Source organism: Elaeis guineensis, chromosome 2 (genome assembly GCF_000442705.2).
Source record: "Elaeis guineensis isolate ETL-2024a chromosome 2, EG11, whole genome shotgun sequence".
NCBI lineage: Eukaryota > Viridiplantae > Streptophyta > Magnoliopsida > Arecales > Arecaceae > Elaeis > Elaeis guineensis.
The window spans coordinates 54,917,807-54,945,231 of NC_025994.2; the positions used below are offsets into that span (position 1 = coordinate 54,917,807).

Here is a 27,425-nt window from a genome sequence, read left to right on the forward strand (position 1 = left end):
TCTCTCTCTCTCCAGCCATTCTCCACACCCCAGGAGTAAGAAACCCTAGGGTTTCTTGCCGTCAGTCCATAAAAGGAAAGAGAAGAAGGGGAGGCGCTAGCCCCTTCCCCCTTGCAGCCGCCAACCAGATCTGTCTTCTCCTCTCTTGCAGCCACCCAAACATCAGTCCAGAACCTAGAATCTCTCACGAAGAGGTTGGTACAAGTTCCTCTCAGATCTGGAGTTGATTTGAGGTCATTTGAGGCACGGGTGAGATCTCCATCAACAGATCTACAGGAAAGGCTGCAGCAGGACAGATCTGCGAGGTCTATCTCCATCTACCTTCTTCCCCATCTAGAATATCCTGATTTAAGATCTACAAATTGGAGGACCTCAGTCCAGGCCTGATCTGGTTGGGTACTAGATATTGAATTTTTTAGAGGTATTTTCAGAGGTGTTCTTCATCTGAAATGAAAGGCTGATGAAGAAAATAGCAACTAGGCTGATTTCGTCAAGGGCCTTCAATCATGTCCAGAAGTCTCCATATCTGTTCGTTGCTGGTTCCATTGCACCCAAGATCCATGGGAGGAGCCGGGATCATGCTCCAACACAGGCTACAGAGGTCTATTTATGGACTTAAACAAGCATCTCGGAGTTGGAACATACGTTTTGATAGGACGAACAAGATGTATGGCTTCGTTAAGAATGGAGAAGAGCCCTGCATTTATAAGTGAGCTAATGGTCTAGTAGTAGTATTTCTTGTATTGTATATAGATGACATTCTCTTAATTAGGAATGATATCCCTGCATTACAGGAAATAAAGATTTGGCTGTCGTCATAATTCTCCATGAAGGATCTGGGAGAAGCTTCCTACATTCTAAGGATGAGGATCTATAGAGATAGATCTAAAAAGTTGCTTGGCTTATCCCAGTCCACGTACATTGATACTATGCTGAAAAAGTTCAGCATGGAGAATTTCAAGAAAGGCTATCTACCGATAGGCCATGGAATTTCTCTCTCGAAGAGGGATTGTCCGACAACACCTCAACGGAGAGAGCGTATGGATAGAATTTCATATGCTTCGACAGTGGGATCTATCATGTACACCATGACATGTATATGAGCAGATGTGGCATACTCACTAGGGATAGTGAGTAGATATCAATCTGATCTAGGAGAGAATCACTGGAAGGTTGTTAAAACCATCCTGAAGTATTTGAGAAATACTAAGGACCAGTGGCTTGTTTATGGTGAATCAGACTTGAGACTTATAGAGTTTACAGACTCTAGTTTCTAGTCTGATCACGATGACAGCAAGAGTATGTCGGGATTTATTTTTACCCTTAATGGTAGGGCTGTCTTCTGGAAGAGTTCCAAGCAGCACACAGTGGCTGATTTAGTTTGCGAGGTGGAGTATGTCGCTGCATTAGATGTTGCCAAAGAAGCGGTGTGGCTGAAAAAATTCATCACCGAGCTCGGAGTAGCACCCTCCCTGTTGGTCCAGTTCTGCTCTACTGTGACAGCTCTGGAGCCATTGCTCAGGCGAAGGAACCGAAGGCACACCAGTGGATGAAGCATATTCTGCACCGCAACCATCTCATCCGGGAAATCGTGGATCGACGTGACGTCGACCTTCAGAAGATCGACAGAAAGGAGAACCTGGCCGACCCATTGATAAACACTTAAGTTAAGTATTTTAAATTAAAAAATTATATTTAATTTATCTTATTTATTAAGAATTTGATGTTTCTTTCTATGTTTTACAGGAAAGGTGATCGTCGATACAAAGAGTCCAATTCATAGATCAAAAAGACTCAAGTTTGAAGAAAATTGGACTTAAAATAAAATTAAAATAAAAGAAAGACGCATCCGGTATTATAGAAAATGAAGATACTATGCAAGGAATCCAAAAAGGATATAGATGTCATTATGAAGGAACTTTTGTTTCTTTTTGGAATATAAAAAAAAAAAGGATTCACGTGAATTCTTTGGCTCTGGGCGGTTTCACGTGGATTCAAAAGCCTGGGCGCGCGTGAATTCTTTGGCTCGTGGGCGCGCGTGAATTCTTTGGCTCGTGGACATGGGACGCGGCGTAGACATGCAGAACGGGACGCGGCGTGGACGCGGGGTGCGGATGCGGGACACGGTGTGGACGCGGGGACGGGCACTGACGCAGGTGTGGGTGCACGGCAGACAAGTTCAAAATAAGGAAAAAAATAATATTTAGAAATGTTTTGAAAGATTTGTATTTTTTTAGTCCCACATCGAAAAATCATGTAAAACTCCTCCCTCCCAATACCTATAAAAAGACTTTTGTACTCTCATTAGAGGGGGAGCCCAGAAATTCTTCTAGAGCCTTGCATAGAGGAATAGAAAGGGACTACTTTATGAGCAGCTAGGCTAGCAGTCTCGGGAGTGGAGAAGAAATTTTGTAACGACACAGAGATGGTCTATTGTTCTAAACTTTCCTGTATTTCTTTATATGCAATAAAGATTATGCTTTTTATTTAAATTGTCATGAGTTCTTTATTTGCTCCCTATCATATACTTTTATTTATGCTTTCTTGTTAGATTAATATTAGGAACAACTTTTACTTTTCGGAGACGCGTCGTGATCTACGGATACGGGGCGTGCCGAGGAAAGAAGAGTTGGTTACCTAGTACTTTCTGGAGACGCACCGTGATCTACGGGTACGGAGCGTGCCGAGAAAAGACAGGTATTTTTCTTAAGATTAATCACATCTATTTAGTTAAAAAAGAGATACAACTCTGCTAGTGCAAATTAATTCAAAACTCCCGAGCTCTTTATTTTTTAATTACCTCAATTTTACGATAATTTATTTTCTAAATCAAAAACAACGCTTCTTTCTTTTACCTTGCAATCTCAACTTAGCCCAAGGTCCCTGAGGATACGATCTCGACTCATCCTACCTATGTAGTGAGTAGAGTTATTTTTGGTGCTATCAACGACTACGCATCAAATTTTGGCACCGTTGCCGGGGATCTTGGCACGGTTGAATTAAAAAATTTTAAAAAAAAAATTTTAAAAAAAATACTTTTCAATTTTTATTTCTCATTTTAAATTTTTTTTTCAGTACTTTCTAGCTAGATAATCTTATTTGCATAATTACAGAATTACCTTGCATAACTAATTTACTACTTAGGAATTTTGCTGCTTAGAATAATTTGCTACTTTTCATAGCCCAGTGGTTTATTGCTTTTTAGACTTAATCACTTAAATTTATTTTCTTACAAAATAAAATAAAATAAAAATAAAAATAAAAAATATATATATAAAAAGATAAAATTATATAAAAAAAAAACCACTGACATTTCATAACACTTAACTAAAATAGCGTAACCTCAAATATAAAAATTTTTAACCTGATTGGACACCTTGTTTCTTTGCATTGCATCTCCATAATTGATCTTAAGGGCAATAACCCATTAACCAGATAAGGTAGGGATTTGATCGCCCTTCCTTGGCCCACAAATCACTCCCTTGCATTTGCATAACCTAGACCTTAATTTAAAATCAACTAGACGTCAGCCCTAAGAATTTCGAGCTCAATAGGATAAGAAAGCTCTAGAGTTGAACCGAGTGCGGATTGGTTAATTGCTCGGTGTCTAAGGCAAGTGGTTAAAGAAAGTGGTTTTCAATTGGTTCCGTTGACTGACCTGGCCAACTTAGTTGGTGTCTAAGGAAAGCAACGAGCAGGAAACCTCCCACATCTTACGCTTACCTGGCCGAGTTAGTTAGTCAGTCTTGAGCTTGGAGTGCTCAAAAGCAATCTTGAAAGTAGGAGCTGTCTAGATCTAAGTTAACCATAAGATAGAGAGTCTATGATTGTTTAAGTTGATTGTAATTAACATCTAAACATTAATTAATTTCTCCCTTTTCATAGATTTAAGATTCTTAGGTTCTTCTCTTTAGATTTTCTTCATTCTTTTCTCACTTTATTATAAAAATATATATTATATAAAAAAAAAAAAAAAAATTCTGTGTATGCTCTACAGTATAATTGTAAGGTGTATGCTTGGCCGTAGATCGTTACGACCAGAAATCCAACTTTTTGATCCAGAAATAGAAAGAACCTTTAGAGCCAACAGACATAAAAAGATGGACCGAAATCAGGAGAATGATCCACCCAAGCAATTGAAGGAGTACTTTACTCCTTCCACATATACCTACTCTCCTTGTATTCAAGTACCCCCTGTGGAGGCCACTCAATATGAAATTAAATCCAGTATAATCCAAATGTTACCTTCATTTTATGGACTTAGTAATGAAGACCCTTATAAACATCTTGAAGAATTTCTTGAGATATGCTCAACTGTCAAAATTCACAACTTCTCCGATGATGCTCTTAGGTTGAAATTATTCCCTTTTTTACTTAAGGACAAAGCCAAATACTGGCTACATACTTTGGATTCCATGACTATATCAACCTGGAACCAGCTGCAAGGAGAGTTTCTCAAGAAATATTTTCCCATAGGAAAAACTAATCAAATAAGGAAAGCCATAACTAGTTTTTCCCAATTAGATGGAGAAATGTTTCATGAAACATGGGAGAGATTAAAAGATCTTATTAGAAAATGTCCCCACCATGCTGTACCCAAGTGGCAGTTAATCCAATGTTTTTATGATGGGCTCTCTGAAAGACATCGACAAATGGTCGATGCATCATGCGGTGGGATATTTATGCTGAAAAGTGAGGATGAGGCATGGCAACTGTTTGAAATTTTAAGTGAAAATTTATTACATCATATGTCTGCCTCTATTAGAGATAAACCCATGTTAAACTCAAAAAGAGGTGGAATATATGAAGTAGGAAATGCCATAGATATCCATCAAAAGGTAAATGAACTGTCCCAAAAATTAGATCGTCTTCTAAACACTGGACAATCCCCGATTCCACCTAATCCAATCCAAGAAGTTTGTGCATTGTGTGCAAGTCCGAACCATTTTGTTAGTGAATGCCCAGCCGCACCCCAATTTCCTGAGTTTGTGCACGAGCAGGTTCAGCAAGTCCAACAAGCTCGCAGATCAGGAAACGATCCATATTCGAACACTTATAACCCCGGCTGGAGAAACCATCCAAATTTTTCCTGGAGACCACAACCAGTGGTTGGTCCTGCCATACCTCGACCTCAATATCAGGATCTAACATATAGGCATGGATCATACCATCAATTTCAAAATGCTCCTCAACCATCTACTACTGGTCACAGCTTAGCTTTTGAGGAAAAAGTCTTGAAAGCACTAGAACGATTAGAAGTCAACACTCAGATCCTTAACTCCCACACACAATCCATTGCTAAGCTAGAGACCCAAATAGGTCAACTAGCAACTGCATTCAGTAGGAGGGAAGGAGGAAAATTACCTAGCCAACCAGAGAGCAACCCAAGAGGGCAATTTGTGATTGGGAGTTCTAATACCCCAGAAGCTTTTTCTGAACATGCCAAATCAATCATGACTCTGAGAAGTGGGAAGGTCATTGAACACACTAGTAAAACCAATGAGACTGACCCTAAATCTCTAACCGAATCCAAATCACCCAAGAACAAGGAGGACCTGAAAATAGAGAAGGAACCAACTGCACCGGAATCATCTTACTTGCCTAAAGCCCCATTTTCGGATGCTCTGAAAGCCCCTATTCCTGCAGATAAGAAGGGAGAAAAACTCGATGAGATGTTGAAATTGTTTAAGCAAGTCCAAATTAATCTTCTCCTTCTAGACGCAATCAAACAGGTCCCTGCTTATGCCAAATTTTTGAAGGATTTGTGCACCCAAAAACGTAAATCTAGATTACAAATCCTAAAGAAAGTATGTCTCACTGAACAGGCTAGTTCTATCTTCCAGCATGCCACTCCTCCAAAGCTTAAGGACCCAGGAGCCCCCATCATTTCCTGTGTTATAGGAGATTATCACATTGAAAAAGCTCTTCTGGATTTAGGGGCAAGTGTGAATCTTTTACCTAGTTCGGTGTATGAACTTTTTGGATTTAGAGAACTGAAACCCACATCAGTCACATTACAGTTAGCCGACAGATCAATTAAGGAACCACGTGGAATGCTTGAGGATGTCTTGGTCAAGGTAGATGAGTTTTACTTTCCAGTTGATTTTTTGGTTCTCGATATGGAATTAAGTGGCAACCCCAGACAAATTCTCATTATCTTAGGATGACCTTTCCTAGCTACGACGAATGCATGCATCAATTGTAGGACAGGAGTCATGGACGTATCGTTTGGGAATAAGAAACTAAGACTGAATGTGTTTGGTGCTTCCCAAGGACCATCAATGGATAGTTGCTTCAAAGTAGATACACTAGAAGATATTATAGAAGATGCAACACCCACAATTCTAGCACCTGAACCCTTAGATACTTGCTTGGCTCACTTTGGAGTGTATGACTTTAAGGGATATATGAAAGAAGTTAACATATTGTTGGATACACCACATGATAAAATCACTCCTCCACGGACAATCAAGTATGAGCCATTACCCATCTTTTGTTGGTTTTATTGCATATGACGTCTGGCTGAAGACGTAAAACTTAGCGCTTTTTGGGAGGCAACCCAAATTTCTTCTATTTTGTTTTAACTGATCATCATTTTTTTAAAGAATAAAGGACCACTCTGTATGGAAGAGTCTGTTAATAAACTTGACGTCTGGCTGAAGACATAAAACTTAGCGCTTGTTGGGAGGCAACCCAACGATTTCATATTTTTTTACTTTATCGCAGTTGCAGGAATTTAGAACAAGAGCCTATTAATCAATGAAGCTATCTTCAACTTCCGAAGCAAAATTATCCCAGGTGCACTCTCTCCTTTTATTTTCTTTTCTTTTCTACTCCATTGAGGACAATGTAGATTAAGTTGGGGGGAGAAATTAATCAAATCCTCGAGTATGGTCAGAAATAATTAGTTTTGTGTATTCAAATTTTGATTAAGAGTCAATTAGGCATCCTAATAAATGAATGATTAACGATCAAGATAATTTTAGAGATACTGAGGAATAAATTATTAAGAAAACCCAATGAATGGTAGGGTTTAAACTAGATCAAATTTTAGGAGTGATTCTACAACCTTCTTCTTACTGATCTCAATAAAAAATCTGCTTCATGAGAAATTAGGTGGAAAGATCGAGGTATGCAAAAAAAAAAAAAAAAAAAAAAAACAACATTGGTCTCCTACTGAGTAACCGGGCCCTTTCGCCTAAGTAAGCGTTGTGGTTCGCGTAAAAAGGTAGGCAATGTTAAAAAAAAAAAAATAAAATAAAAATAATAATAATAATAATAATAATAATATATATATATATATTAAGGAGACTAAATTGCAAGAAGATAATAAACCTCTTTTCCATTAAGTTAGAGGATTTAAAGAGTAAAGTGGAGAGTTGGTGAAAGAAAAGTTCTGAAATTTCTTTAGTTAATACTCAGCCACTAATTGGGTCAAATTAATAATCCAATGAAATATCTCTTTAATGGTCTGACCAAGTAACATCTACCTTTTGGGATGCCTAACCTACTTTTTATTCAAAATCAAGTCAGTACACAATGCTGATATATTTATTTTACTCGAGGACGAGCAAAATTCAAGTTGGGGGGTGTGATAAACACTTAAGTTAAGTATTTTAAATTAAAAAATTATATTTAATTTATCTTATTTATTAAAAATTTGATGTTTCTTTCTATGTTTTACAGGAAAGGTGATCGCCGATACAAAGAGTCCAATTCATAGATCAAAAAGACTCAAGTTTGAAGAAAATTGGACTTAAAATAAAATTAAAATAAAAGAAAGATGCATCCGGTATTATAGAAAATGAAGATACTATGCAAGGAATCCAAAAAGGATATAGATGTCATTATGAAGGAACTTTTGTTTCTTTTTGGAATATAAAAAAAAAAGGATTCACGTGAATTCTTTGGCTCTGGGCGGTTTAACGTGGATTCAAAAGCCTGGGCGCACGTGAATTCTTTGGCTCATGGGCGCGCGTGAATTCTTTGGCTCGTGGACACGGGACGCGGCGTAGACATGCGGAATGGGACGCGGCGTGGATGCGGGGCGCGGACGTGGGACGCGGCATGGACGCGGGGACGGGCACTGACGCGGGTGTGGGCGCACGGCAGACAAGTTCAAAATAAGGAAAAAAATAATATTTAAAAATATTTTGAAAGATTTATATTTTTTTAGTCCCACATCGGAAAATCATGTAAAACTCCTCCCTCCTAACACTTATAAAAAGACTTTTGTACTCTCATTGGAGGGAGAGCCCAGAAATTCTTCTAGAGCCTTGCATAGAGGAATAGAAAGGGACTACTTCATGAGCAGCTAGGCTAGCAGTCTCGAGAGTGGAGAAAAAATTTTGTAACGACACAGAGATGGTCTATTGTTCTAAACTTTCCTGTATTTCTTTATATGCAATAAAGATTATGCTTTTTATTTAAATTGTCATGAGTTCTTTATTTGCTTCCTATCATATGCTTTTATTTATGCTTTCTTGTTAGATTAATATTAGGAATAACTTTTACTTTCCGGAGACGCATCGTGATCTACGGATACGGGGCGTACCGAGGAAAGAAGAGTTGGGTACCTAGTACTTTTCGGAGACGCACCGTGATCTACGGGTACGGAGCGTGCCGAGGAAAGACAGATATTTTTCCTAAGATTAATCACATCTATTTAGTTAAAAAAGAGATACAACTCTGCTAGTGCAAATTAATTCAAAACTCCCGAGCTCTTTATTTTTTAATTACCTCAATTTTATGATAATTTATTTTCTAAATCAAAAATAATGCTTCTTTTTTTTACCTTGCAATCTCAACTTAGCCCAAGGTCCCTGAGGATACGATCTCGACTCATCCTACCTACGTAGTGAGTAGAGTTATTTTTGGTGCTATCAACGACTACGCATCACCCATTCACTAAAGCCATTGCGGTGAAGGAGTTCGACGACTTCAAGTCGAAGATGGGTATTAGATACTGCACCGATTGACTTTAGGCCAAGTGGGAGATTGTTGGAAATAGTATCCCAAAGCCAATCGTCAGCCTGTTGATGGTTGTGCTCTTTATTATATTAGTACATGAATCATAAATAAATAAAAATTATTTTAATATTTTTCATCACAAATTGTCATCTTCTAATGAACTCCTATGTTGTGGTGAAGTCCTTAGGACTATTTAGACTCGACAAAGGAGGATTTGTCATTTAGTCCTTAAACCTGTTCGCGATCAAATGATACGTTGTTATCAAGGACAACAATATTTATTGAGCATAGATCGTTGTGTGCCATATAGGTTGGTTGTCCTCTTAACCAAAGAGTATGGAGACACTGGTATGGCATACAGGTGAGATGTAAGGGTACATCTGCACTGAACGTGACCGACTCCGGAGCTTTTTCTACTGTCAAGATTTACTCCGATGGGATATGGGTATAACTATCCCTCTGATCTGAGACCGCCACGATGACTTGCAAGCAACTCACTACATTTAGGTACTGGACTACCTGAATTTCTAATTCAGTGATGGAAGGCTGCTAGGTGTAGTCAAGTACTTGATTTATCGGTGCGTGTGTCAAGATGAGATTGACCACTCCAGTTCAGGAGCTATGTACAGTTATGTTTCAATTTAAAAAAGCCTTGGCCAAGGTAGTCCTAGTGAGGAGTCACAGGATTGATTGAGTTGAGCACGACTCGGATGATCTAATCAGGGTTGACAGTTTAACCCTAAGTCATCCTAAACACAGGGGTCAAAAGGGATGAATTATACAGTAACCATATTCATGTAGGTTCTGAGTATTGCAATTGTGACTATTCGACCTATCTAGATGTCGGATACCATTGCTAGATGGTCACTTCGATTAGTACAGAAATTGGTTCCTGTGCTACCGACTTAGGTTCGAACCTACGGGGTCACACACATTAGAGGTTCCTATCTGATTTGATGGCTGATGAAGAGTCCTAATGTTCATGGACTATGAGTCTTACATATCTGAGACTCTGTGATCGAGAATCAAGATTCTCTGATCACAAGTCCCACACATTTTGGGTACCGGGGTCAAGAGTCCCACTGGTTTGGGACTCTTCGATCAGGATTTCATGTTGATGGATTTTGATACCTGATTGCCCATCAGATTTGGACTCAATATTTATGAGAGATTTAATTAGTGATTTGATCGCTAATTAACTTAATTTGATTGAGTAATTATTTTTGGATCAAGTCCAATTGAATTGGATTCAGTTGGGTTTGACCCGATTAGGTTAAGAGTTGACCTAATCATCGAGATGGTTTGGTCCCTGATTTGATCAGGGGTTGGGCTTAGTCAATTCCTGATTTGATTAGGATTTTATTAAGCCTAATTAAGTCTAATTATGTTGGGTTTAAATTAGTCTAATTGGGCCTAACTTATTTGGTTCAATTAGGTTGGTTTAAATAATGAAATCACCTTGACCCAAACTCCTTGCGCCACCTCACATCCACTGCACCCATTTGAATTCACGAGAAGGAATTTCTCATGAATTTTTTCTCATGCAAAGCCCTCCCCACGCCCACTTTTGTGTGCCATATGGATGGATAAAGCTGATTAGTTAACCATTCAAATTCAAAGCGTGTTTGAATTAGTATGGATAACTTATCTCTTGTGCCTTCATGCTTATCCATCTTGTGCGCCACATAACTTACACAAGAAAAGGTTTCTCATGAAATATTTTCATGCACAAAAAGTCCATGCCCTTCTCTTCTCATGCCATAAGTGGATAGGGATGAGTTGGTTTGCATTTGAATTCAAACTCAATTTGAATTCAAATGTGCAACCACTTATCTTTATCCTCTCACGCGGATAAGACACGTTTGACATTTGTTGCCCAGCTATGCAACCCAAGAGGGGGGGTGAATTGGGTTTCTAAAAATTTTAAGCCCAACAAATAACTTATGAAGAACAAATAAATGGCTTTAAATCAATATTAATTACCTAAAGTAGTATTGCAAGGATATAATAAAGAAATAAGATAAAGCGATAAAGCACACCACAAACACAAGGATTTATAGTGGTTCGGTGCTAACCTTGCACCTACATCCACTCTCCAAGATCCCACTTGGGAATTTCAATCCACTATCCTTTGTATTCAACCCGAATACAAAACGTCGGAAACTCCGACACTAGCTATCCCAAGCTACAATACAAGACGTCGGAAACTCCGACCCTAGCTATCCCAAGCTAGAACACTTGTTTTCCGGGTACAAGCAAACCCAAAACACTCCGATTTCAGGTTCGGATCAACCTTTTCTTGTTTTGGAAATCCTCCAAAAATAAGAGCAAAAACTCACAAAGAGTAAGAATATTTAGAGCACAGATGAATACAATAACAGCTCCTTAAATGAGCAAATATAACAATAAAAGCTTTACTCAAATGAAGAACCCATTTTTCAGATTTTCTCAAGATGAATGAACGGTTGAACGCTTGAGAAGAGGTTGATTGTTGATTGAAGATCTCTTGAAAGCTTTGAACGATCTCTAGATCAAGGTTGAAACGATAGGCGTGAAGAATTCTCTCCTTGAAAGATCTTCCTTTTCTCTTTCACAATCTCTCTGGTATATTGTGGATCCTCTCTCTTTTTCTCTATGGATATTTCGTTGATCTCAGGCTTTTTCTTGCAAATTTCGGATCCTCTCTTCTGTTCTTCTCTTTTTCCTCTTTTTCTCTTCACATTTGATTTCACGTTTGATCCGCTATTTAATCTGCAATTTCTTTCATCAAATTAAGCATTTTGTAGCATTAGAAGCAAGAGAAAACAATTTAGGCAGATAAAGAGCCGTTAGAGGATTTTTAGGAAGCATAAATGGCAATTAAAACGGGCAAAAAAATAGCCATTGCTGACATTTTCCGTCGCAGGGGTCGACTCATGAGTCGACTCATGCTTCAGGGGTCGACTCATGAGTCGACCTCTGTTGCAAAAACCAGAGAATGCTTTTCTGGAATTTCTTGGCTCAAATTAGCAGGGGTCGACTCATGAGTCGACTCATGCCTTGTGGGTCGACTCATGAGTCGACTCACAGGTCGTGCCAAGCTAGAAAACTAGCGTGCCAAAGAGAATTTTTGCGTGCCAATCAGCTCACAGTGCCATGAGTTGACTCATGAGTCGACTCATGCACTTCAAACCTTCATAACTTCAAAAATATAAGTCCAAACACAATGAAATTTTCACCAATAGATTTCAAATCATTTGTTCTACCAAATGGTACTATCAAATCAGGATTTTAGTGAAATTACGATTTTGCCCTTGAAGAGCATAAGGACTTTTTCATTTTAAAATTTTGTATCCCTTCAATCTGCTTTGTAATCATCAAAATCAATCTAGGAGCAACAATCTCCCCCTTTTTGATGATGACAAAACATATGAACAAAAATATTTATGTTAATGCATTAATTTCAAAAGAATCCATTATAGGTGTATATGCTTGAAAAGAGTATGATTCTTTTGGCATGTAATATAAATGCAAAAATAGTTTGTCCATTTTCTTAAAGATTTGAAAAGGGTATTAGATCATTTTGAGTTCAAGATATATCAGAGCAAGAGAAGATAAATAACTTTTTCTATGTATCAGAGCAAAAATAATTTTTACAATGATATCAGAAAAGATTTTATAATGTATCAAAGCAAGAAAATTTTTAATGTATCAGAGAAAATTTCATACAGTATCAGAGCAAATGTTATAATATATTAGAGAAACCTTCACACTGTATCGGATCAAATGTTATCATGTATCAGATCAAGTTGAAAGAAATTGTAGGATGTATCAGAGTAAAACAAATTTCTTATTGATGTATCAAGGTGAGTAAAATTTCAAAAGCAAGTTTGAATATCAGAGCTTATATATAAAAAAATACTTATTTGCATTGTACTCATGATTTTGCTTTTGATGGATAACTTTTTGTTAAAGTTCTGTCTGATACCAAATTTTGATACCAAAATTTCTCAAAGTTTTGTTTAATCTTTCAATGCTTGTTTTTGTCTAATTTCTCCAATATTTGTTTAATTTTTTCAATATTTGTTTTAATTTAATTTCTCCCCCTTTTTCTCATAATTTAGGGTTTTGCTTTTTGTCTAATTTCAATTTTTGTTTAATTTTAATTTCTCTCCCTTTTTGACATCATCAAACATAGTTAACTCTTCCTTTTCTTTTTCTGAAATATTCTTTAATTTCTTCCTCTTTAGAGTTTTTCACAGATGTTTGCTCCCCCTTAATATAGCAATTATCAATAGCAAACAACAACAAGGAGAAGATAATATTTCAACAGATGTATCGGAGATTGAAATATAACTAAAATATAATCATTACAAAGAGGTAGAAATATAGGTAAAAGATGATTCCATTAATATCATAATTGTTTCAATACATAAAATTCAACCAGCTAAATGTCAATACATGGCCCCAAGGTATAGATCCTAGAACAAGATACTAACTCCTAAGATCTAGATAAGTCAATGATCAGAGTCATCAGATATAGGGTGAGGAGATGATGGATCAGAAGTGCGTCCTCTACCCCGTCTGCCTCTGCCACGAGTAGGAGGGCGAGATGAACTGGGTGGCTGAGAATGCTGAGATGCTAGGGCTGATACCATGAGTCTGATAGAATCAAGGACGTTCAGTGCTCTGGAAATAGATTGAAGTAGAGCAGTGAACTGGGTGGTAGCATGCTCACTCGATCCTCTGATCTCTTTCCTCAGTAGCTCATATCCACCTTCTAATGCTCCTCTGAGCCTTCCAGCCTCTGCAGTGAGGTCTGTGACCTCAATAGTAGATTCCTGTGGCTGGGGATGGGCCAATGCAAGAACTTGCCCCTGCAAGTCAAGAACTCTGCCAGTAAGTCTCCAGACTGTATCCTCAAGTTGCTGTATCCTGACGGACTGATCTGAAATCATCTGAAATACAGTGGAGATGTGGGGAGTAATGGTCTGATCAGAAGAAGTAGCTCCAGGTGCAAAAGAAGTACTACTCCACTGGCTAGACAACAAAGAAGCCACACGCTGAGATATATGCTCGATCTGATCATCAGCCAGTCTGAACTCTGATGGAGGTGCTCTGCTCTCTGGCTGATACACTGGTGTGGGCATCTTAGTAAACTCAGAAGGGCCAGCCTCAGTATCAGGAATGAACTGGGTATCTGGTGATGCTGCCCTGAAGTCATGTACAGGAGAAGATGGACCTTCTTCTTCTACTCTTCCTTCAGTTCTGTCTTCAGCCCTTTCCTTAGTTCTTTCTTCAGAGCCCTTGATCCAACCACCAACAGTCTTTGTAATTCCCATTCGGTGCAGGCTGTGTTGGTTGAAAGTGTCCACATGTGAGAGCTTGGTAGGTGTCTCCCCCTCACAGCTAACTCCAAACCTCCTAAATACTCTAGTAAGGGCCATACCATAAGGCAAGTGTGCCTTGGATCTGTTCAAAGTTTCTCTCATGGCCTCTATCATAAGTGCAGGGAGGTTTAGGGGGGTCTGAGTGATGATATGAAACATGACACATACATCTCTGCCAGATAGTAAGTCATGTCTACCACTCCTAGGAAAGAAAAGTTTTGTCACAATCTGATGCAGGACCCTCATCTCAATGGACAGTAGCTTTGCTTCCAATCTGTTTAAACTTCCTGAAAAATCTTCTCCTAAGATAATTCTGATCCCTTCTTCTTTAATTGGGAGTTCCATATATGAGTATCCTTCACTAGGCAACTGAAGTATCTCTCCCAATATCCTAGAATCCAAACAGATGTCAATCCCCTTTACAGTTGAAGTCACAGACCCGATTCCATAATTTAGGTTCTGGTAGAACTCTCTGACTAGATCAACATAGGTGACTTCCTTAAGAGAGCAATAAAGTTCCCATCCTTGATTTTTGATCTTGGTAGCAAAAGTAAAGCCTTCTTTCTCAAAGAACCGAAAATCTATATTTTTCCCGGTTTCTACTTTTCTATCAGAAAGAAGATTTACACTGGGGCTTATGGAGGATTGAGAAGGACCTTGAGCAGGTACTGAAACTGGATTGGGAACAGTGGAAGACTGAGCATGCCTTTTCTTTCGGATAATTTTCTCAGGCTCTCGGATTGATTTCCTCCTTTGGGGAAGTTTCATCTTTGGAGCCATATCCAATAAAGTAGCAGACAAGAAGACTTGAATTCAGTGGAGGAGGGATCACAAAAGAGTAAAGAAGAATTTTGGTGGAGAAAAGAAGTGGATTTTGAATGAACGGTGAAGTTCTAGGGCACGTTCCACCCGCGCCTATCACTGCGAGAAAGCACAGAAAAGTCCTTTTCAAGGAGGCGATTTTTGGTGGAGAGAAGGAGGGAGAATTGCCTCAGAATTGATCCTTGGATTTGGAGCAAAACAAAAGTTTGGAGAGGACGGCTTTCGGAAGAAGAACGATGAGAAGATGAGTCGTCTCACAAACAGGATTTCCTGTTTTAAAAAAAAATGAACCCGATGGAAGTTGGTGGGATTTACAAGTTTGCCATTGAGTCGACTCATGGGGGTCGACTCATGAAGTTCAGAAAATCAGGAAAAATACAAATAAATTCCAGAAAAATTCAAAATTTTGGGAGAAAGAATTTTGCTCAATGATAAGTTTTTAGAGTGATAAAACTGAGCTTTTGGAACCAGGATAGTTGTTGGAAATTGAGCTCTAAGAATATTTGATAATAATTAAGAGAAGTTTAGGCAAATGGATCTAGAATTCCTAGATTTCTCCTAATTTCACAGAATCTATCCTCACTAAGGGCCTTTGTAAAGATATCAGCTAATTGATTTTCAGTGCTAATATATTCAAGAATTATATTTTTGTTTTGAACATGCTCTCTTATGAAATGATGTCTTATTTCAATATGTTTAGATCTTGAGTGTTGTATTGGATTTTTAGATAGATTTATGGCACTTGTATTATCACATTTTATTGGAGTTTCCTTAAGGTTGATTCCAAAATCTTCGAGTTGTTGCTTAATCCATAAGATTTGAGCACAACAACTTCCGGCTGCAATGTATTCGGCCTCAGCCGTAGACAGTGCCACCGAATTTTGTTTCTTGCTAAACCATGAGATTAGGTTAACTCCAAGAAATTGGCAAGTTCCACTTGTGCTTTTTCTATCTAATTTACATCCAGCAAAATCAGCATCAGAATATCCTAACAAATTAATTTGTGAGTCCTTAGAGTACCATAACCCTATAGTTTGTGTACCATTTAAGTATCTAAGGATTCTTTTAAAAGCATTCAAATGAGATTCCTTAGGATTAGATTGATATCTTGCACATAAGCAAACACTAAACATGATATCAGGCCTACTTGCAGTTAGATATAATAATGAGCCAATCATACCTCTGTAGTATTTTAAGTCTACGCTTTTACCTTCATTATCCTTGTCAAGCTTACTTGAGGGACTCATTGGTGTGCCAATAGGTTTGCAGTTCTCCATTCCAAATCTTTTGAGTAGTTCCTTGGTGTACTTGCTTTGGGTGATGGAGATTCTCTCTTTTGATTGTTTGATTTGGAGTCCGAGAAAGAAAGTGAGTTCTCCCATCATGCTCATCTCGAACTCTCCCTGCATAAGCTTAGCAAAGTCTTGACAAAGGGATTCATTAGTAGACCCAAAAATTATGTCATCAACATAAATTTGTATAATTAGCATATCATTTTGGTTTCTTCTAATAAATAGGGTTGTGTCTACATTGCCTCTTGAGAAACCATTATTTAGTAGAAATTTGCTTAGCCTTTCATACCATGCTCTAGGTGCTTGTTTTAGACCATATAAAGCTTTATTTAATCTAAAGACATGATTGGGAAAAGCATGATTTTCAAATCCAGGGGGTTATTCTACATATACTTCTTCAGAAATATATCCATTTAAAAATGCACTTTTAACATCCATTTGAAATAGTTTGAATTTCATAAAGCAAGCATAAGCAAGTAGAAGTCTAATGGCTTCTAATCTAGCAACAGGTGCAAAGGTTTCATCAAAATCAATTCTTTCTTCTTGATTATATCCCTTAGCAACCAGTCTTGCTTTATTTCTAATTACATTTCCATGCTCATCTAATTTGTTTCTAAAGACCCATTTTGTGCCAATTATTGAATAATCTTTAGGTCTTTTCACTAAGGTCCAAACATTATTTCTTTCAAATTGACTGAGTTCTTCTTGCATAGCATTAATCTAGTTATGATCATTTTCAGCTTCTTCAAAAGTTTTAGGTTCAAGTTGAGATACAAAAGAACAATGATTAAGTACATCTCTAAGTGAAGAACGTGTTTTTACCCCATGCATAGGATCACCGATAATTAATTCCTTAGGGTGGTTGTGAACATACCTCCATTCCTTGGGTAAGTCATTTGTACCTTGAGGTTGTTCTTGAATTTTTTCACCTTTCTCATTTTGTTCATCTTCTTGATCCTTGTCTTCTGGAGTTGCTGAATCTTTCAGAGTGATCTCCTTCATACCTTCTATTAGTGGATCTGCATCATCAACACCCTCATTCTTCCTTGAAGGAGGATCGTTAGATTCATCAAAGACAACATGTATGGACTCCTCAACTACTAAGGTTCTTTTGTTGAACACTCTAAATGCTTTACTAGTGGAGGAGTAACCTAGAAGGATTGCTTCATCTGATTTTGCATCAAATTTACCAAGTTTTTCTTTGCCATTATTTAATACAAAACATCGGCAACCAAAAACATGAAAATAGGCAATATTTGGTTTTCTTCCTTTCCAAAGTTCATAGGGGGTTTTCTTTAAAAATTATCTTATTAAAGCACGATTTAAAATGTAACATGCTGTGTTAATAGCTTCCGCCCAAAAATATTTTGGAAGGTTGCTTTCACAGAGCATGGTACGGGCCATTTCTTCTAAGGTTCTATTTTTCCTTTCAACTACCCCATTCTGTTGGGGTGTCCTAGGAGCAGAGAAGTTGTGGCCAATTCCATTTTCATCACAAAAATTTTCAAAGTCATGATTTTCAAATTCTGTTCCATGATCACTTCTAATATTTTGAATTGAAAACCCTTTTTCATTAGTGACTTTTCGATGAAATTTCGTGAAAATTTGAAAAGTTTCATTTTTGTGAGCTAAAAAGAAAATCCAAGTAAAACGAGAGTAATCATCAATTATTACAAATCCATATCGTTTTCCTCCTAGACCTTTAGAAGTTGAAATAGTGTTTTTGGATTTAAATGATACTCTAGTTTGTTTACCTAATTGGCATGCATCATAAATTCTATCCTTTTCAAAATTCAATTTTGGCAAACCGAGAACTAAATCCTTTTTGATTAATTTTGAAAGAGAATGCATGCTAATATGTGCAAGTCTACGATGCCACAGCCAACTAGTCTCATTTATTTTAGCATTTAAGGAAACTAGGCATTGCATGTCTAATTTAGTTAAATCATTCAAGTCTACCATATAAACATTGCCATGCCTATGTCCTATAAATTTAATGCCATCGTTAATAGGACTCGTCACAATGCATACAGATGATTCAAAACTTACTTTATACCCTTTATCACAGAATTGACTAATGCTGAGTAAGTTATGCTTTAAACCTTTAACAAGTAAAACATTCTCAATGTATTTGGAGGGAGTGATACCAATGTTACCTATCCCGATGATCTTTTCTTTGCCATTATCTCCAAAGATGACCATCCATCCATCCTTAGCATCAAGCGTGATGAATTATGATTCATCACCAGTCATGTGTCTCGAGCATCCGCTGTCAAGATACCATTTCCTGTTTCCTTCTTGGGATGCTAGACACACCTGCAAGCACAGATCAAGTTTCTGTCTTAGGTACCCAAGCTTTCTTGGGTCCTTTCAGGTTAGTCAGAATGGTTCCTTTTGGAACCCATATTTTCTTTGTGTTTGCATATTTGTTAATAAGACATGTGTATGATTTATGTCCTATTCTTCCACATTTAAAACAAGTAATATTTGTAGGCTTTTTGCTTGAATAATTTGCATAAATATCCTTCAAAAATTTTTGTTTCTTCAGGGGTTTATAACCAAGTCCAGCCTTATCATATATAGCTTTCTGATTATCAAGGATCATATTTAGCTTGTTTGAACTTAAGGTGAACTTATCTACTATAGATTTCAGCCTGTTAATTTCATCCTTAAAGTTTTGATTTTCTTGAATCAATGTGAATTTTTCAATTGAAAGAATTTCAGCTTGTTTCACTAAGGACTGATTTTCCAATTTCAGCTCTTTGTTTTTCTTCCCTAGTTTCTTTAATTCATCAATTGAATCATAGAAAGCTTCATGCAATTCTTCAAAAGTAAATTCACTAGTGGATTCAGAAGTTACCTCATTTTCATGTGCCATCAGGCACAGATTGGCTTGTTCGATTGAGGTTTCCTCGTCGGAGCTTGAGTCATCACTCGCACTCCAGGTCGCCATCATTGCCTTCTTTTTGAATTTCTTTGGACCTTTCTTCAATTGAGGACATTCGGATCTGAAATGTCCTGGCTTCTTGCACTCGTAGCATATAGGGGTTTGATCTTTCTCCTTTTCTATGCTTTGATCCCCTTTTGTAAATTTCTTTCTCATCCCCTGTTTCCTTTTTCTTAGAAACTTTTTGAATTTTCGGGTGATGAGAGCCATCTCCTCATCCTGATCTTCATCTTCAGAGTCATCTGTTTCATAATCAGGTGAAGTTGTGGATTTGAGGGCAATGGTTCTTTTCTTTTTGATTTCATCCTCTTGATGTTGCATCATGCTAAGTTCATGAGTCATCAAGGATCCAAGAAGCTCTTCTAGAGGTAGAGTGTTCAAGTCCTTTGCTTCTTGGATGGCAGTCACCTTGGCTTTCCAAGTTCTTGGCAGTGACCTGAGAATCTTCCTTACAAGTTCACTGTTAGTATAAGATTTGCCAAGACTCTTTAAACCATTGATTATATCAGTAAAACGAGTAAACATAGCAGTTATGGACTCATCATGCTCTATTTTGAATAATTCATATTTATGTACAAGCATGTTTATTTTAGACTCTTTTTCTTGATTTGTTCCCTCATGGGTGACTTCTAACCTATTCCATATTTCTTTAGCAGATGCACAAGTAGAAATGCGATTAAATTCACTAGCATCTAGTGCACAATAAAGAACATTCATAGCTTTGGCATTTAATTGTGCCAATTTCTTGTCAACCTCATCCCATTCTTTCTCGGGTTTGGTTGACTCCTCACCATCTATAATCTTGGTGGGTGTGTGAGGACCATTTACTATGATACTCCACATATCATAGTCGAGTGCTTGTATGAAAATCTTTATCCGAGCTTTCCAATAGGTGTAATTAGACCCATTGAAAAGTGGAGGTCGGTTTGTTGATTGCCCCTCAGCTAGAGAAGTTCCAACATGGGTTGCCATAGATCTTTGGCTCTTTGATTGTTAGATCAAAGAAGGGCTAGAGCACTGGCTCTGATACCACTTGTTGCCCAGCTATGCAACCCAAGAGGGGGGGTGAATTGGGTTTCTAAAAATTTTAAGCCCAACAAATAACTTATGAAGAATAAAACAATGGCTTTAAATCAATATTAATTACCTAAAGTAGTATTGCAAGGATATAATAAAGAAATAAGATAAAGCGATAAAGCACACCACAAACACAAGGATTTATAGTGGTTCGGTGCTAACCTTGCACCTACATCCACTCCTCAAGATCCCACTTGGGAATTTCAATCCACTATCCTTTGTATTCAACCCGAATACAAAACGTCGGAAACTCCGACACTAGCTATCCCAAGCTAGAATACAAGACGTCGGAAACTCCGACCCTAGCTATCCCAAGCTAGAACACTTGTTTCCCGGGTACAAGCAAACCCAAAACACTCCGATTTCAGGTTCGGATCAACCTTTCCTTGTTTTGGAAATCCTCCAAAAATAAGAGCAAAAACTCACAAAGAGTAAGAATATTTAGAGCACAGATGAATACAATAACAGCTCCTTAAATGAGCAAATATAACAATAAAAGCTTTACTCAAATGAAGAAACCCTTTTTTAGATTTTCTCAAGATGAATGAACGGTTGAACGCTTGAGAAGAGGTTGATTGTTGATTGAAGATCTCTTGAAAGCTTTGAACGATCTCTAGATCAAGGTTGAAACGATAGGCGTGAAGAATTCTCTCCTTGAAAGATCTTCCTTTTCTCTTTCACAATCTCTCTGGTATATTGTGGATCCTCTCTCTTTTTCTCTATGGATATTTCGTTGATCTCAGGTTTTTTCTTGCAAATTTCGGATCCTCTCTTCTGTTCTTCTCTTTTTCCTCTTTTTCTCTTCACATTTGATTTCACGTTTGATCCGCTATTTAATCTGCAATTTCTTTCATCAAATTAAGCATTTTGTAGCATTAGAAGCAAGAGAAAACAATTTAGGCAGATAAAGAGCCGTTAGAGGATTTTTAGGAAGCATAAATGGCAATTAAAATGGGCAAAAAAATAGCCGTTGCTGACATTTTCCATCGCAGGGGTCGACTCATGAGTCGACTCATGCTTCAGGGGTCGACTCATGAGTCGACCTCTGTTGCAAAAACCAGAGAATGCTTTTCTGGAATTTCTTGGCTCAAATTAGGAGGGGTCGACTCATGAGTCGACTCATGCCTTGTGGGTCGACTCATGAGTCGACTCACAGGTCGTGCCAAGCCAGAAAACTAGCATGCCAAGGAGAATTTTTGCGTGCCAATCAGCTCACAGTGCCATGAGTTGACTCATGAGTCGACTCATGCACTTCAAACCTTCATAACTTCAAAAATATAAGTCCAAACACAATGAAATTTTCATCAATAGATTTCAAATCATTTGTTCTACCAAATGGTACTATCAAATCAAGATTTTAGTGAAATTATGATTTTGCCCTTGAAGAGCATAAGGACTTTTTCATTTTAAAATTTTGTATCCCTTCAATCTGCTTTGTAATCATCAAAATCAATCTAGGAGCAACAACATTGTTTTAAAAGGATGAGAAAGGTGGGGCATGCATAGAATTTTTTTGGAGAGAAAGTTTGGAGCGTGAGGAACCTTTCTACATGAGGTGAAGGTCCAAAACCTTCCGAGAGAAAAAGAAAGAAAAAAAGGTGCAGAGTTTTTCTTAGTGTACCCTAGGGTCAGCCTGGGGTTCGAGAAGTGAGAAGGTGAGCTACGAGTGTGGTGAGCTCATTAAATTTTAGAGAGATCTTCAACATCTTCTCAAGCATATTTGCTGATGATCTAGAGTATCCAAAGAATCGACAGACATCAATCGAAGGAGTTCGATCAGCATCGACCATCGAAAGGGCTCTACAATGAGCTAGCACCCGTAAGGAGCCGATCAGATCGGGAGCCTCATGTGGATGATCTGCAGAGACCAGACATACTGTTTGGCTACATCACCATAATTAGACTCTTCCAACGGTGATCAGATTACGGTGATCTACTACCTGCACAAAGATATTGTGTTCTGAACACATTACAGTAAAGTGTTTACTGTTCAAATTCTAATTTCAAATTTAAATGCATGCATGTTGTACATCATATTTAGATCCTAGTGTAGGATAAATACATGTTAATTAATTAGATTAATTAATATTTTCTACTGTAAAATCATAATTTTGAAAAAGTTTTAAAATTATCATTTTACCCCTGCACTTAAATTTCGCATCACATTAGATATTCGTAAATCTTAAGATATTCTTTTTGAAAAAGAAGTTCTTTGGTGAAGGAACTAATATCATTAAAAACAAGCTTGGTGAAGCTTGATAGGTAGAGGAACTAATCCTGACACATAAACAAATAGAACCGAATTTGATTAGATCAAACCCGAAGCCCGATATAAAGGCATCTTTGAGAAGATACAGTAGAGTACCGTATCAGTCGGACAGATATTTTAGTTTTTAAGTTTGAGATAAGGATTTGATCTTCCATATGGATGCTATATAGGGATCTAACTTGAAGAAAAGGCTTGAAGCCATTAAATCTGAAATGAAGTCCATGAAGATCGATGATGTATAGACATTCATTGATTCACCTGAAGGGGTAAGACCCATAGGGTGTAGGTAGAATTTCAAATGGATAACAGGTGCAGACAAAAAGGTGGAGACCTATAAAATCTCATTTGGTTGCCAAGAGATTTCATCAAAGTTATAGTGTTGACTATGATGAGATATTTTTCTTATGACAATTCTCAAGTCTATTCAGATTGAATTAAACTTCTCGGAGTCGGAACATACGTTTTGAACGTATAGTTTCATTGAGAACGAAGAAGAATCTTATATGCATAAATAGACTGATAGTTCTGTAATATTATTCTTTATATTATTTATGGATGAAATTTTCTTAATCAAAAATGACATCCCTACATTACAGAAAATAAAAGCTTGATTGTCGTCTCTATTCTTCAAAAAAGTTTGAAAGGTTATGAGAACCATCCTTAAGTATTTGTGAAATACTAAGAATCAATAGTTTATTTATGAAGAATCTGACTTAAAATCTGTGAAATATTGATTCCAATTTCTAGTTGGATTGAAATGATAAAATTGTGTCAGATTATATTTTTATCCTAAAAAGAAGAGTGACATGCTGGAAAAGTTTCATGCAGTATTTAGTAGCCAATTTTGTTCACGATATAGAGTTCTTTACGATATTTGATGCTAGTAAAAAAGTTGTTTGGTTATGCAAGTTCATTAGCAAGCTTAAAGTAGCACCCTTCGTTGATGGTCCAGTTCTTCTGTATTAACAGCAGTACTGGAGCAATAGCTCAAGCTAAAGAACTAATATTCTACCTGAGAACCAAACTTTTTATATTGCAATCACTTTATCTGAAAAGATTGAGGTAAAGTCGATCTTAGGAAGATTGACTGAAAAGGAGAACTTGGCCAATCCATTGACTAGAGCAATCGGATCTAAGGAGTTCGATGATCACAAATAGAAGATGGATATCTGATACCGATCTGATTGGCTTTAGTCCAAGTGAGAGTTGTTAGAAAATATGTCCTAAAGCCAATCATCTAAGTTATAGATGATTGTTTTCCATGCACGTATATGAATTATAAATTGATAAAAATTATCTGACAAATTTATCATAAGGTATACATCTTAAATAAAACTCATGTGTTATGATGAAGTCCTTAGAGCTCCTTCCAAAATAATAAAGGAGGATTTATCATGTAGTTCTTAAATTTTGCTCGCGACCAAATGATACAATTATTACAAGAATGATAATTGTATCAAGTGTAGGTCATTGTATGTCATATTAGTTGGTTGTCCTCTTAACCAAGACATGTAGAGATACGGGTATGGCATACAGATGAAATGTAGGAGTACATTTCACTGAGCATGACCAACTCTGAAGCACCCTACTGTCAAGGGTTGCTCTGATGGGATAGGGATATAAGTGTTTTTCTGACCTGAAATTGTCTTGGTGACTTACAAGCAACTCACTATGCTTTGGTGTCAGACTATCCGAATTTCTAATTCAATAATGAAAGATTTCTGGGTACAGTCAAGTACTTGTGACGTCTGAGTGTGAGTCAAGATAGGATTGACCACTCTAAGTAAAATTAAAGATGATGCATTACTGTGTTTCAATTTAGCAAAATTCTAAGCAGAGTAGTCCTAGTGAGAAGTCATAGAATTTTTTGAGGTTGAGACACAATGTGGATTACTCATCTAGGGTTGACAGTTTAACCCTAAGTCATCCTTGAGTATCGAGAGTCAAATGAATGAATTATACGGTAACTATGTCCACGTAGGTTCTTGAGTGTTGCTGACCATACATTCGACCTATCCGGACATCGGATCCTATTGCTAGATGGTTATATCAATTGGTACAAAAATTATTCTTATGCTACTAGCTTAGGTTTGAACCTATGGGGTCATATACATGAAGTACCTATCTGATCAAATGACTGATCGATGATTATGAATCGCTGAAGGATTTAATTATCAATGTGATTGATGATTAACCCTATGCAAAGATTGTAATAAATTATTTACTAATAGTTAGTAAATTAAAAAAATAATTAATTAACAATTTGATTATTAATTGACTCAATTTGATTGAGCAATGGAGATTGGATCAGATCTAATTGAATTGGATTCGATTAGGTTTGCTTTGGATTGATTGGATCCAGTCCTAATAGATAATAGGGCTTGTTCCAATTAATCTTAGGGATGCAAATCAAATTTTGAGTTGAATATGATTTAATTTAATTTGATTTAGGTTTGATTAGATCAAATTCTATTAGATAATAGACTTGATTGGATCAAGCTCTATTGATCAAATGCTTCCCTGATATCCAATAAGATGAGACGAATAAATCTCTGAATTGTTGGGGTTTAATCTAACTAATTTTCTAATTAGATTAGGACCTAATTGATTTTCTAATTGGGCTAGGACCTAATTAGTTAGTTTATTATAACTAATTCCTAAATTGGTTAGGAATGGTCCTAGAGTTAGTTATGGATTTGATCAAGAATCTTGAGTCCTATTTGGACTAGGACTTAACCAACTCCAAAACCCCATGTGCCTATTTATTCCCCATGCCTCCTCTCCTTTTGAGTGGAGTGCCACACCCCACATAAGATGCATGCCCCTTGCTCTCTTCTGTGAGAAATAATGGGCATCCCCCCTTCTCATGTGTCGCCTATTTTTTAGGAAAAGGGTGTCCAAGAGTTGGACGCCCCTAAGGTTCTTAATAATCCTCCTATATGAAGCCCCTATTCCAAGCCCCTCTTGAAGAAATTTTTGAAAGCTTTGCTTGCTAGTTCTTAGGCATCAAAGAGGGCCTCTCTTACTGGTTTTACAGCAGAAAATAAGAGAAGAAAGGTTCTTCCTAACGAGAGGAAGAGAAGAAAGAAGAAAGGTCTTCTTTCTAGTACATAGCCTTAGAGAAGAACGACTTTTTCTCTCTAATTTTTTTTTATTTTTCTCTAATATGAAAATTAGATTTGTTAGGACCGTAGCCCCTAACCAACTTTTCAAAAGACAAATGCCCATTAGGAGATAGGGTTTATTAGCCTTTATCCACTAGGCATAGGGGCTTCACACCTGAGTTGATCCGCATCAAGCTAGATTATCCTCAATCAGCAGGCTGAGCAGTTAGATCCATTTAATCTTACCAATCAAGCACCAGTCAACCCTTCTTATCGACTGTTATAATTATTGCCAATACATTAGCCACCTTTAGCTACCAACCCCAGCTTGAGTCTCACCGAACCCCCTCGACTACCATCCTCTTTTAGAGTGTCACCGAGTCCTCTTCAGCTATCTCACCGAACCCCCTCAACTACCATCCTCTCCTAAAGTCTTATCGAGTCCTCTTCGGCTACCAACCTCTCCCTGAGTCTCACCAAATGTGTGAAGGAACCAGATCTACGGTTTCAGGGTTAGATCTTGAAACTTTTTCAAGATCAGACAGCGGAAGACTAAAATAAATTAAAATTTATCTTATAAAATCAGAGAATCCCTAGATCTATGATCCTATTACATGATTATTATATGATATTAAATCAAAAATTAAAATATAAGAAGCAAGAACTACATGTTGATATATCAACATGTTTCTATACTACATTTAATGTATGTAAAATATAATAGATCAGATCTATGACCTTGCAAGTTAGACGTTCTAACTTTGCTGATCCGGGCTTAAGGATGATGTTGTGAGCCACACATGCATCCGGCCTCTAGGAGTCATCCACACGAGCCCACGAATCATGATCAGAAGTTCTGGTCCAGGAAATCAGCACAGTATGCAGTACTGCGCTGATCCTTCTTCGATAGTCGATCAGATGCCTCCTTCTTTTTGATTTAGACTCTTCTAATAATGAGAAGTAGGAGAAAGAGTTTTAGATGAGACACTCTCAAAAAACTTACAGATGGAGAAAGAGAAGAGATGAACCTAGCAACTCTAGAAGAAGACCCTCTTCTTCTTCTCTTTGCTCTAACCCAGACACCTAGTTTTGTGTCTATTAGATCTCCATGCCTTAAGACTCTTTCTCCTTAATTTTTGGATGCCCTAAAAGTCTCTCAATGCTCTATGTTTCACAAAAATTTTATGAAGAAATTTATTTTAAATAGAGAGATATGAAGAGTCCTTGTCTGGGTTAAATACCTAGTCAAGGATTATCCAAACAAGGCAAGACAAGGGGCGCCCAACTCTTGGGCATCCCCTCCTTCTTTTTCTACCATGGACCACCAGAAAAGGGCACATATTATGTGCCATAAAATTCATAAAAATTTCAAAAAAAAATCTGAGTAAAATCAGTACCATAAGAAAAAAGTTTTGATTTCCTAAAACTCTATCACATAGAATTTGAAATCCAAACTAATTCCTACTTTGACTTGGTCCACAACTACATTCCATGTAAGAGAGAAAAAGAGAAAAATTTTGGGTGTGTGTGAAGACCTAAGAGAGAGAGTTTTGTCACATAAAATAAGAGAGAGTG

At 37.3% G+C, this 27,425-nt stretch overlaps 1 protein-coding gene and 1 non-coding gene across 2 annotated transcripts in view; both read right to left on the minus strand.

The window, feature by feature from the left end:
- LOC140855254 (uncharacterized) overlaps positions 1-27,425 on the minus strand; it is a 105,466-nt gene that overhangs the window by 72,715 nt on the left and 5,326 nt on the right. The gene's annotated exons all lie outside the window — the stretch shown is intronic.
- Positions 4,488-4,593, minus strand: LOC140855981 (small nucleolar RNA R71). The gene has a single exon (XR_012139421.1). It is a non-coding gene; the product is annotated as a small nucleolar RNA R71 (small nucleolar RNA).